The sequence below is a fragment of the Acyrthosiphon pisum genome, chromosome X, assembly GCF_005508785.2.
Source record: "Acyrthosiphon pisum isolate AL4f chromosome X, pea_aphid_22Mar2018_4r6ur, whole genome shotgun sequence".
Lineage (NCBI taxonomy): Eukaryota > Metazoa > Arthropoda > Insecta > Hemiptera > Aphididae > Acyrthosiphon > Acyrthosiphon pisum.
The window spans coordinates 96,534,755-96,547,869 of NC_042493.1; positions in this window are offsets into that span (position 1 = coordinate 96,534,755).

A 13,115-nucleotide genomic window follows, 5' to 3' on the forward strand; every position below is an offset into this window, starting at 1 on the left:
AAAAAATAAAAAAATAAATAAAAAAATAAAAAAATAAAAAAACACACATCATTGTAAAATCAATACATTCATCGTTCCACTCAGAATCTAAAAATGACAAAATATGGAAAAATCACGAAAATTTGCAAATTATTTCGAGTTATAAATTCATAAAAATTTTTCTTTTTAAATCTAAGATATGAAAATGTAATACAAGATTCCTTATAATATTATCTACCTTTATCAAACAAAAAATATCTATAAGAAACTCAAATTAAATTTTTATGGGCGTTTGAAATTCATATTTTTACAACATTTGATATTCACTCGATTTCTTACGTAACGATTTTCTTATTTTGTTGTAATTAAAAAACGAGTGACTGTAGAAACTTGAAAATTTCACTGAATGTTTATATTAGCATTTTATATATACGATAAAATTTTTAAAATAATTTGACTCTTTTTGAGCTGTTTACGGACATTGTAAGTTTTCAATTTTTTTAGTTTTTTTTTTCTATAAATATCAATAAAGTTTTATCTGTTGGGCCAAAAAGTGTATAAATTTAATACAAAGCTCCTGATATATTGTTACAATATCAGTTGAAAAATATTAAAAATACATAGGCACAATTTTTTTTTATAAGCATTTAAAGATCAAATTTTGACAAAATTTATCAAATTTTAATTTGAAAAATTATTTTGTAGTTAAAAATTTATAAAATGTTCAATTTTTGTATCTAAGAATTTGAAAATTTAAACAAGATTCCACGTAAGTAATTAATTCTGTTACCAAAAAATTTAAAAAATACATTTACGCAGTTTATTTTTTATAGTCATTTTTAGTACAAATTTGGACGAAATTACATATTAAAAACCTAGGATAACTATTTTAGTTATTTTGTTGTGATTGTATAATATTATTCGTGGGTACTTGAAACTTCTAAAGTATACTATTATATATCTATGATAGTACCACGGTTTTTTGTTGATGTATAACGCGTTATAAGTACCTAATAAATATTATGATATGATTAATTTGGAATTTATTATAGGTACCTAATATAATATTATGTCTTATACCTAGACTAACATACCGTCTCCGCTCAGAATCGTTTTTCTTATACAATGATATTATATCATTGAATTCAAATTTAATACCATCCATTATACAGTGACCCACTTGTAACCTACTGTACAGCAGAGCGAAATCCACTTACCCACCTTTTTTTTTATTGATATAATATTATCGATAAAGTATATAAATAACTGTCACTGTACGTCTGTACCCGTATGGTCGTATTTGTAGGCAATCGCTTACTAATATGGTGAGGTATTAACGTATTTAAGGGGGCTGGATCATTCCAAGGAGTATGTTTAGGCATTTAATATTACATGTACGTTTTGGCTGTGTCAATGTGTGAGAAGTAAATGAACATTAGTGTGTGTAATTCGCTATCGCACTTTTCGCGACGAAATTTGAATTCTCGGATTTACGATTTATTTTGTATTGTCGTAATATTTATCGTACTAAGATTCTTATAAACGTTCTAACACCCATACACGCATGCACAAGTCAATAAACACGAAGAAAATACTTTGGCTCTGGCTGTAAGGCAGAAATTTTATGTAAACATAACTGCAGTACCAAAAGAGGAATAAAAATTCACCTTGTTTTGATCGACTTATATTGGTTTTGAAAAGATAAGCGTATTCGTTAGTGATTAACGATTAGTCTATTTTCTAGGTTTGCTCGGAAATAGATTTACGACTTTATTTTCAGTTAATATATTAATACGATGCATAGTAAGTTTATATTTTTATTAAAATAAACTTAGACTTTACTTAAGTGTAGATAGCGACGAAATGAAAAATAAAAGAATCCACTACCAAGCAAACTTAGCAAAAAGGAATACAAACTAATTTTATTTTTCAAAATGGAAATCGTGCTACTGGAAGTATGTTTAGTATTCTTTCGCTTATTGAGCTAAATTCTCGGCTAAATGTATAAGGAAAAAATGGTTAATCCAGCCTCCTTAACGCGGCGCGTCCGTGGTGTTGTTGGATAAATCATAGAAGTCAATCGACAATCACAATGAACTTTGAAGATAATTCACAAAATATTATACTATTATAAGATAGGTACTGAAATAGTTGTTGTGCATAGATACTACACTTCATAATATACACACACGCTACGCCACTGATGTAAGTACATCCATACATCCGAGTATAGGTATCATATTAAACGCAGTGGCGCTGAAGTCCATGCCGTGGCTCAACGTCTTTTTTTAAAAATGTGGCCGGCCGGCTATATTTTATTTACTTAATAACTTAAAATAAATATGAGCATGAGTATATTTAAACCGTGATTATGAATAAATGTATATTAGGGTACCTCTATATAATTAAGATATTGAGGCCGGGAAGTTTTAAAAATGCCCGACCACATTTTAAAAACTTCGGCGCCACTGATTAAACGAGTATAAGTATTTCCGTGCTATGAAATATGAACACTCCTAAATGTAATTGTATAAACGTAATATAAAATTTACCTGTACAGATTATAGTCGCGTGTCTTATTAATCAGGAGCACAGGACGCAAACAGGTAGAAAATCAGAAATGTAGTAACATAGCACGTTATTCTCATCCATGCAGCTTTAAATTTATGAAGACGATGATGAACGACGACTTCCGAAGAAATTTATAACATTGTTAAAATTACGTCGTGTACATAGATATATACAACAACTAGATAGCTGTCTCCTTCTTGTCATCGAAGTCGGCCACCATTTACAAATCAGGCAATGTTTACAATATAATATTATCACAGAATATATATAGGTATAGATAAATATATATATGTATATAAATCAATGTAAAATAAATGTAAACATTGCATGCTTTGTAAATGGCGACCGATTTCAATATTGGTCACAACTGTATAGCATAAAAGATGGCTATCTAGTTGTATTATTTTCGTATGACATCTATATCCATTCGTATTTTATATCAATATATATTATATAAACGATTCCGGCAAAGCTATAACTGCGTGAATGTGACATGTTTTAAATTCAATAAAATATTATTGTTAATTGTATAATATGGGATAAACTATACAAGATTCGAGAGCTTAAAATAGTTTTATGTTCTTTATATATTATTATGTACATAATAATTTACATTGGCATCGGTCGTTGTGAGAATGTGTTTGTCAGTGGCATGATCAGTGGTATAGCATTCAAATATCACTGGGGCCGCAGTGGCGGAATGGACGACCGGGACACCGGGAAATTTTCCGGTGGGCCATTGCACGTATAAAATATACATTTATTAATATTATTATTGTGAAACAATAAATTAAAATATTATCTAATAAGTATAGGTATGTAATATTGTTTGGGCTGCCGGTTGTTTACTGGCATTTGGCCGGGCAACTACTTATATGAAAGAAGGTGGTGTTCAACTTTGGATGGGATAGGTGACCAATATAAATAATAATGCGTCTTAAATAATTGACTAAAATATATTATAAAGTACGACAAATGTGCGTACGTCGGCCGGTGAAGACGTCTCTTCCCGAGCGTAACTCAACAATATTAATCAGCGGACTGACATGTACAATAATATAACAATGAATAACAATAATGATAATAATAATAAATCACCTATCGGCACATGCGACTACGCTCAGTACTTATCGCAGAATATTGTAGCTTTATGACGTGTTGCCTTACACACAACCAGAGACCAGAGTACAATCATAGAATAAATTAAATTAAATGTAATCTATATATAATATTGGTACCTATAAATTATAATAATATTACTGTGGTGATAATCATAGTGACTACAATATATTATAATAAATAATAAATCTTAAATACATTATATACAATGTATATAATGTATTCGTTTTACAATATTTTGCTCATCAGGAACTCAGAAGGAGAGCTTTACCGCTACTCGTCTTATAATAATGTTTAATATATAATACGTATAATATTAAACATTAAAGTGCTACACACACACACACACACACACACACACACACACACAGAAGACCACACGTCATAAAATATTATTTTTTTTTATTATTATTGTTGTTACAGTGGCGAAAACGAAAGTGGATCGATGCGTTTTGCTTCTGAGTTCCTATTACTGAATATAACTTAATATATGAAATAAAAAGAAATACCAATTAGCGAGTACCTAGGTAGGTATTTGAAAATTAGTAGGTAGGTAATAAGTGATCACCTCGAGTGCCGGAGTGCCCACTTAGGTACCTATTTAATTAGTTAAAATTTGATGCCACGAAGCTACCTACCAAAGTGATAAGTAATAAGTGTTAAGATATGACAAGAGACCGTTATGGATGTGAAACTATAAGATAATATTTTTGCCCCAACTTGTATGAATTATATATTAATTATAAATATGAACTACCATTTATTTTTATAAATGTACATAATAAACTTTTGTGAAAAAAAATATTATCAAGTGTAACAATGTAAAATGTAATATAGCCCAGTTTATAATTCATTTTGTTCATTTTGTATAAATAATACTATGTACTAATTATATGGCAAAAATTATTGAATGGGCGACACTTTTTTAACTGCAGAGGGCGGCAAAATACTTAGCGCCGGCCCTGGCGCCAAGTTGGCCCATTTGACCTATAGTACCTATAATATAATACCTTGTACTATTCTACGTATTCCTTGAATCTGATCTGTAACCGGTTAATTTATGGTCTTTTGGTAACTCAAGTGTTGATAGCGGTATATCACTGAAAAGTGCAAATACGACAGAGTTAGCCCGAACATGTTACACGCGCAATGATGTAAAACAATAAACTGTCTAGCTGTTTCGGCAAGGCATTTATTGGTCGAACGCTCTTCGATTGAAAACTTTATACGTTATTACTTTTTTTTTTTTTTTTTTCGTTTTGAACCGACGGCGCCGCGGGAAATGCTTTCGCAAATACGTTATTACTTATTAATTTAAGAAACAACCACATAATAAAATATCCTATTTAACTAAAATTTTGAATATAGGTCGATATTAATTTAGTCGACATTCATATACCTAATTTAGGTAAGTACCTTTTATCTGACTTAATTACAGATCTCCAATATTATTATTGTAATCAAATACGAAATACCGCGTGTCCGCAGTATTACAGGTACCTAATTAAGTATTGAAATTTAGTACCTAAGGAAAGTAACTGTAACCAATTACCTACCTAATTATAATTATAATAATTATTACAATAATAGTACTTATCGCTATTATTGTTTTATGATTGTGTAATATGTAAAATAAATTATATAATTAAGTTTGCGAGTACACTGCAGGTAGGTATTTGAAAATTAGTAGGTAGGTAAGTGATCATCTGGAGTGCTGGAGTGCCTACTTAGGTACCTATTTAATAATTAATTAGTTAAAATATGGTGCCGCGAAGCAACCTACCAAAGTAATAAGTAATAAGTATTAAGATATGACAAGAGACCGTTATGGAGATAATATTTTTGGCCCAAGTTGGCCCATTTGACCTATAGTACCTATAATGCGTAATACTGTGTACTTTCTTATTTATAATAAAAACTAATAATATAATGTGTAGGTATGGTCCGCATATTTTTTGTATAGGTATAAAATAATAAAAGTTATAAATTATAACTTTTATTATTATTATTAATTTATTATATTTATTATTATTTTATAACTTATAATAATTTTAGTAATATCTATAGAAAAAAGTGGGTAAGTGGATGTCACTCTGCTGTACAGTAGGTTACAAGTGAGTCACTGTATACTGCTGTACTTTTGGTTGTGGATGTTTGTCCATCGTCCCTTCGGTCCTCGGATAAAAAACGGCATTCGATAAAAAACGATTCTGAGCGGACGAGGGAATTTTTTTTATTTAATTTTATTCGTTTCTATGGTGATAAACAAAGCTTTATAAGAACAGCTTAAGAACGATTTAAATAAATAGGTAATTTATATAATTATAATTTATAATTAGAAAATATCATAAAAATGAAAAAAAAATAAAAATAAAAAATAAAAAAGTCTCTCAAATGTTTTGAAAATTTTACCATGTTTTGGTAAGGCTAATATAAGTAAACAAGCCAAATTGAAAATTTTATAGAATGTTTCTAACCAAATTACAACAAAAAAATTTCCAAAATTAAAATGTCTATAAATAGCTCAAAAATGGCTAAAATGTTCCGAACTTTAAACCGTAAGGAACATAATTCAAAATACAACAATAAAGGTCAATTGTCATTTTTCATTTGAAGCAATATTTCTGGTAGAAAACATCGTCTGTAAATATTTAATATTATAAAATCGTACGTTTTTTCTCCTTTAACCACTTTTATTTCAAGTACCGTTTCGAAAATCGAAGTACCAGCTCAAGAACATAATCTTTCAGAAAAAATGCTATACTTGATACTTTTGAGCAATTTTAGGGGGAGAAAAAGTGTTTACAGAATAAAAAAGAAATAAACATCATTGTAAAACCAATACATAATTCCTCGCTCCGCTCAGAATCTAAAATTAAATTTTATTTGGCCTATTTGTGGAAGCTCAAACACTTCACATAGTCATACTGTGTAATTATTTTTAAGTTATAAACTGATGTTTTGTTATTGATATAGTTTCCCCCCTAGTATTTGGGCTAGTGCTAGTTTTGATACAAGTATTACTACAAATGCTTGCGAAAGTACAAATAATATGTGGACCATACACATTATACTATTAATTTTTATTATATATTTGAACCAACTACGTTTAAGTTGTCAGTCCTAAGTCTGAATAAATTTTCTTGTGGGAACTTACGGACGTGTGTATTTTTTTCAGCGAGGGAACTTACATAATATGTGCCTGCTTACCTGCTATGTTTCTTGTGGGAACTTACTAAGCCCCGTGCTCTACCGACTGAGCTAGCCTGAACACGTTACACTGTTCGAACGTGGATTCGATATCGCACAACGCTCGGATGAGCCAAAATCCACCAGAGCAACGGTCGTCGACATTTATGGAGGTGGTTTACCCCCTCTATTAAGTTGGACGCCGTCCCGTCTGCCGTGGCTCATGACTCGTGAGTGCTGGCTCAGAGTTACACCAATCCGTTGTCGCTGACGATATATCGCGTATACCGACTATCGTGCTGGTAATAAATTACCATAGTTCGCGGCCGCCGTCAGGGGCGTCATTTAGGGGGGTGGGGTGCAGGCCGTAGTGTGTACATTTGCGCCAACTTTTTTTAGAACGCCTTCTTTGGCCTGCCAACAACAACCTAACCTGACCTAGGATATTTTATTTTATTTTAATATTGCTTTTATTTCTAATAATAATAGTGAAAAACATTGTTTAATATGCATAGGTACATAATATGTACCTACCTATTTCCCTAAAATTATTGGTGATTTTTTGGTTTAAGTATGAACTACTTATAATTTGAGGGACTTTTTATTAAATGCTCATGACTTAGGTATATGCATAACTTTTAACTACAAATAAATTGTGGTATTTAAATGCTTATAACAATAAATTATTCCTTTGTATCGTTAATATTTTTAAATAACTACAATAAAAACTCATGGGGAACCTAATGGAAAATGTTTTTAAACTTTTTGATAGAACAAATCATTTTTATCGACAATTTAAAAAAAAAAATAAAATTAATTAGACAAGACTGTCTAACCAAAGTTATCTACAAAACAGTTTTTTTAATAATACAATTTTCATTTTAACAAACTTTCATTTTGCTTCTCGATTATTTTAAATAGTAGGTAGGTATCGAACATTTTCAAGTTAAACCACCATCGAAGTTGATGATCAAAGCCGGTGGTTTTACAATAGTGTTTATTTTTTTTTTTATTATGTATACAAAGTGCCAATATATTTTTAATATATTTCAACTGCTATTGTAGCAATATATCTAAAGCGTTGTATTATATTTTCACGCTGTTTGCCCCAAAATACAATTTTATTGACATGTATAAAAAAAAAAAAATTGGAATCTGAAAATGTTTGGAAACACCTCAAAACAAGTCAAAATATTTTAAAAAATGTATGGTGTAAAGAAAATTCTAATATAAACATTAAACATTCAGTGAACATTTTATATTGTATCTGGTCATTTGTTTTAGAGTTATACCAAAAACAAAAATCAAATTTGTTGAAAACCAATTTCGCCTAAAAATTCCAGTTTTTCCTTAATTTGTTTTGTTTTTTCTGGTGTTTTTGAAAACTAATAGGAAATTTTACCTTTCACCCCCCAACCCCAGAGTACCAACTATGTTCACTTTCCTATTAGTAAATATGGCGTTGACAGACACAAATATAAATTTAAAATTTAAAAAAAAACACACATCATTTAAGAACAAAACATTCAACTCATAATCTAAAATGAACAAATAATTAAACAATAAATGTTTTAAATTAAAAATTGGTTGTACCAGTTATATCATGGTTATCATACCTAATTATATAGCGTTTGCTGTAATTTCTAGAGCTCAGTATGGTAATTATCTAATCGTAATAATATAATAAACAATACTGAATACTACAATCGTCTTGGATACAAGAAACGATTCATCCCATGACAGGAAAATTTACCATTTCCAATTTGAGATTTTTGGGGGTGGAAATTAAGCCCTTAAACATGAGTTATAGACGCGTTGGCTCATGTGTCTACTATAAAATTATATGCTACATTGTTAATTTTACCAACTACTCCACAAAGTCTTTGACAGGGTTTGAATGCAACCGGAAGCGAAGTTGGAGTAGTTAAAAGCTTTTATATAGTTACTGTTTTATTGGATTGCCATCAATTTGTTGTTGTTCCGATGTTTTTCAGCCCAATTTTTAAATTTTTGAATTCGTTTTGAATTACATGGTCAGTGATCACTCATACCTGGTATTTTATTTTCATTGATATACGTAAGGGAGACTTGGGTAAGATTGACGAATCTAAAGTTCAATGTATTATTAAAATAAAACAAGTTTATTTAAATATCTAAATTTTACACACGTAGAAAAAGGAACTTTTGAAGACTGTTTTAAAATAAAAGTTAAACTTAATTATTTTTTTAAACAGGTTAAAAAAATAATTTAAAATATAATTGGGATTTCGTCATATTAACCATATGATGAGATAAGTTGACATTTTCCGGGTTAATTTGACGTTACATAATTTCTATTATAATTTAATGAGTAAATAATATACATTTTATAAATTTCAGTGAACTTATTTGAAAAATAAAAATTCAAATAGTCTTATAAAATAAAACTGTAACCGTAAGTCACAAAATAAAATTGTAACTTTCAGTATTAAGTTGTTGTTTTCGTAGATATGTAAAATATGGCCTCATGGTCATTGATTCTAGCTCAATTAAAATAATTGGACTATAATTATTTATACATTGTATGTGATCAAACTTAAACATCTCGCGTTTCAAAATGTCTAATATATTAGATTATCATTTTATATATTGTGTAAGATCGAACCATTAATTATACGTTTAGCATATTCTAGCTAATCGTGGTTATCGTGATATAATATAATATAATATAATATAATATAATATAATATAATATAAATGAAGTCATAGAGACGTGGCTCAAAACACAAACAATATGCCTATGTCTTACAAGTAATAATAGCTATGCTGCTTGGTATTTAACCAACAAATTGCTTCACAAGGCTTATTCAACTCCTTGACAATCTGACCAAGTTGTGAAGGGTCGTTGGAGTGGTGAAAGGGGGTTGTACTGGTTTGCATACTGAACAGGATGGTGATCATGGGTCTAGGTGATTAACCAGTTAGATGGTTATGAGTTGTTGATGTGATGGAGAGTGCTTAGCGGCTAGTGGTTATCAAGTAGTATCACTTGAATCAACGTACTTATTTATATATAAAAAGTATAATAAAGGTACCTATTATAAATACATACCTAATGTTATAAATATATATAGATGCTATAGGTAAGCGATACGCGTGTGTAAAATAACTGTTATTATAAAAGGGGCCGCCGCCGCGGTGTATTTTATATATTTGAGATCAAATAGGTTAGACTTTGACGCCTGTGAAATTGGCAGTGTAAAAAAGTTATTTTATTATATTTAATGTTTACACTTCGGGAGATGATATTTTCATTGTGTGCCCGCCGCCCATGCGTGTGTATTTATGTTTGCGTAACAATATAATATTATATTCACCTGCCCCAACGCCCAACGGCCCCCTCCGGTGACAACACGCGTCGGTGGCTGTCGTGTGTGTACTTGCAGCTCTACCGCATTAACATAATGTCTGCTTTGTTATATTTACAGAATCACAACACAATAATAAGCCTATAGTTTATATATGGCCGAATTAGGGGGGGGGGGGTTGCACTGGCTACAACTGCCCCAGGCTCTTTACTTCTCAATTTAAGCCGTAAGCTTTCCTTGCTCGGTGTCTGCGGGCTGATCGTTCACGGTTCCGGTCGATGGCACCTTGTGCCCTCGACGGGATAGTTGAGAGTACCTTTAACTCGGTAGCCGAGGCTTGTCGGCACATTACGTCCAACTCATGACGCTTACTGAGATAAGTAGCTCGGGAAATAGGGGTAGCCTTGGGAGTCTCCTTTACAAGGCGGGCGCCCGCCCCCGAAAAGTCACATTTTCAGGGGTGTCGGGTGAGGTAGGCTTCGAGCGTTTTCGCTAGTAACGTCAATAATAATAATATTGTAGTCTGCGGGTCGTGCGAGCAGGGGCATCTTTAGGTCAATTCCATGGAAGGGGAGAGACCAAAAATGTTTAGTCTTTAATACCGCTTAAAACAATTAACAAAATGTATAAAATGTATTTATCTATTATTCAGTGAAATTTGTATGTATCTACAGTTATTCGTTTTTGAATAACAGCAAAATAAGAAAATCGCTACCCGAGAAATCGAGTGAATATACAATGTTGTAAAAACTTCAAACGCTCATAAAAATTTAATTTTAATTTCCGGTAGCTTCGCGGCATCAAATTTTAACTAATTAAATAGGGACCTAAGTAGGCACTCCGGCACTAGAGATGATCACTTATTAGTTATTACCTATCTAATAATTTTCAAATACCTACCTAGATACTCACAAACTTAATTATTTAGTGTGTGTTGACGCTGAGTCCGATCCTACTTTTGGTATTCGTGGTTATCGGACACGACTTGCGATGTGTTGAGGACGGGAAAAGGTTACCCAAAGTTATATGTAGCTTTATATAAATAAGGAATGGTACAAAATGGTACTGAACATAGGTGGTGGCATATAATAATAAGCAATACCACAATAGTATAAATAATAATTAATAGGTGGGCGTCCAAATGATTTACATAATAGCAATGAATAATATAAGCAAATAAAACAGTGTTATACAATATACAATACGTCAGCGTTTCACAAACCATGGGTCGCGACCCAATCGTAGGTAGGAAAATTTTTTTGATGGGTTGCGGCTACGATTCGGATTATCCGATTATGTTTATTTTAGCCTAAATTGATACCTCTATATTGTATACCTAATAATAATGTGAAGTCCAACTAGTATTGTAGAATGTATAATATAAATATTTTCGTATCATACAACATAATATAGCTATTAGCTATATAGTACACAAGTTTTTATATTGTATGTTCTAAAAGTCTAAACAGATAAATAGATAATATGTACAAACTTTTGAATAGTTACAAATGTTTTAAGAATAATGTCAAATATTTTTTATGTACCTACTTTATGTAAGAAAATGTTTAATCACAGACCTTCAACAACTATATTCATAATGAATAATGATGTACAAAAATGATATATTTCTTTATGACTTTAATACTGCATACCTTTGTGAATGAGTAATGTTGTTTCTTTTACTTACCTACATTTCATAAATATAAACTAAAGTAATTGTGTTTAGTAATGAAAGTATGTTATAAAAGTATTTCCATAAATTAAAAATTTTTAAAAAGTATATTTCATAAATTTTTTGATGTACCTAGCTCTTTTAAGCAGGGCTTGAAACCTTTATTTGATAACGATTTTGAATACCAGTAAAAACCGTTAAAAACTGTTGAAAACCGAAGTTGATATCGAACCCGAAAACAAAATCGAAAAAAACCAATACCGGTACCTAATCAAAACCAACAACGAAATCAGAAAAAATAAATGCTGATATCTGAAACCGAAAACGAAATCGGAAAAAAATTAATACTGATATCTGAAACCGAAATCGAAATCGGGAAATATATTTTCGGTTTCAAGCCCTGGTCATCATAATAATAATAATAACAATGTAGGACTTGAAACCAATATTGGATACCGATTTTGAATACCAGTTTAAACCGTTCAAAACCGAAAACAAAATCGAAAAAAAACAATACTGGTATCAAAATCGAAATTGAAATCTATCGGCTGGTCGATACTGTGTATTATATCAACAAAAATGACTTCACAGGAAAAACTCTCACGTCCTGTAAAATAGTTGGATTGTGTTAATTTTTTTTTTATTATTTAAATAAGAGAACATTTTTAAACGCTGAATTTTTATTTTACTTTAAAGTTTAAGCAGTGGTAAAAAATACGTTTGAAAAAAAACAAATATATTATAATATACAAATGTATATCTAGGAATAAGCTTCTAAACTATGCTCTTTAGTAATCATTTTTTCGATTTAAAATCAGACGTGCCCGAAATAAATTCAAATGTAAAGCAATTATTTCACTGGATTTTTGAAAAAGTTTAAGGTCTTTTAAAATTTAAAATTTAAAATCGACTTTCGAATAAGCCTAGACATTTTGTCAAAAAGTTCATACATGTATAAAAATTTAAAATCAGACATTCTGAATAATGTGTAATTTACCACCGCTTATTGGTCTATAAATACACGTGCTGCGATCCTCTTAATAAATAATTTATAAAATAATTGTAATTGTAATTATTACAAAGTCCCAAAGGATTTTTCGTTTTTAAAAAATTCAATTATTTTTATTTCTGAAGCACTGCTGGTAAACAGAAAAATGTTCCACTCGTGATGGAATACAATGTTTAAAGTTTGTCAAACTACTAAATCACTCAATAAAAATATAAATATTTCATTTAAA